This window comes from Anopheles coustani (assembly GCF_943734705.1).
Source record: "Anopheles coustani chromosome X unlocalized genomic scaffold, idAnoCousDA_361_x.2 X_unloc_7, whole genome shotgun sequence".
NCBI classification, from domain to species: domain Eukaryota; kingdom Metazoa; phylum Arthropoda; class Insecta; order Diptera; family Culicidae; genus Anopheles; species Anopheles coustani.
The window spans coordinates 348,657-350,000 of record NW_026525181.1 but is presented as its reverse complement, the minus strand read 5'-3'; the positions used below and the strand labels follow the sequence as shown (position 1 = coordinate 350,000).

The 1,344-nt window shown below is 50.9% G+C and overlaps 1 non-coding gene across 1 annotated transcript; it reads right to left on the bottom strand.

The window, feature by feature from the left end:
- Window positions 1–457: 457 nt before the first annotated feature.
- LOC131270885 (5.8S ribosomal RNA) lies at window positions 458–612 on the bottom strand. The gene has a single exon (XR_009179882.1). It is a non-coding gene; the product is annotated as a 5.8S ribosomal RNA (ribosomal RNA).
- Between the last annotated feature and the right edge of the window lie 732 nt (window positions 613–1,344).

The window sequence follows — 1,344 nt, the reverse complement described above, 5'->3', positions numbered from 1 at the left end:
GGCTTGCGACTACTTTGTTTCAATGTCCAATATGTACCGTTGGACTCGGTTAACGGGCTGTTAGCCCGCGTGTGGTTTAACTCACTGATACCTTCCATTGCCCATACGCTAGTTTGTTTGTGTTCCTTTGGTCAACTTCCATACTTGAATCATTTGTGCTACCGCTGCTGCTTCGACGCTACTTTGACATCTTCGCTTCTATTTAAATAAATAAATAAGCTGAAGCTAGACATCAGTAAACACCACCACAGACACCACAAGCACGCCTTCTCCTCGTACTTCCGCCTCACGCGGGAACACGGACGCTCTAAATACTTCGAATTCCAATGCCAGTATATTGTAAACCACGGGTTCTTTAATGCTAGCGGGTCGTCGCGACCCTAGTTAACATCATGGTGCACGTCTCGTGACGGGTGTCACGGCGTAGTTAAATGTATGCGATACATTTCTCAAATATAAGCGCTCAGTCATCTGTACATCATGGTAGGTTCCCACGACGTGCAATATGCGTTCAACTTATCAATGTTCATGTGTCCTGCAGTTCACATTACGACGCGCAGTTAGCTGCGGTCTTCATCGATCCATGAGCCGAGTGATCCACTGCCGAGGGTGACTAACTTGCGTAAGCCGCCGCTGTGCGCGTATACCCGTTCCCCGTAGGGAGGAGCAAGCCGCCGCTTAGAGACGAAGCATAAAGTGTCCTCATTCCACATAGGGCAAGCTGGATGAATCCATTTTACCCAGGACGGCCGAAGCGGCGTGGACCAGGGGAGAACTGAACCTTATACTTCACACCACAGTAAGTCTACGTGTCCTCTTCCACATAGGGCAAGCTAGAACTAACTATCTTACCCAGGACTGCCGAAGCAGCGTGGACCAGGGGAGGAACACACTTTTCATGGAAACGTAAGGCATCCATGACTGCCATAACGTAAGCCGCCGCTGTGCGCGTATACCCGTTCCCCGTAGGGAGGAGCAAGCCGCCGCTTAGAGACGAAGCATAAAGTGTCCTCATTCCACATAGGGCAAGCTGGATGAATCCATTTTACCCAGGACGGCCGAAGCGGCGTGGACCAGGGGAGAACTGAACTTTATACTTCACACCACAGTAAGTCTACGTGTCCTCTTCCACATAGGGCAAGCTAGAACTAACTATCTTACCCAGGACTGCCGAAGCAGCGTGGACCAGGGGAGGAACACACTTTTCATAGAAACGTAAGGCATCCATGACTGCCATAGTGCGTAAGCCGCCGCTGTGCGCGTAAACCCGTTCCCCGTAGGGAGGAGTCAAGCCGCCGCTTAGAGACGAAGTATGAAGTGTCCTCTTCCACATAGGGCAAGCTA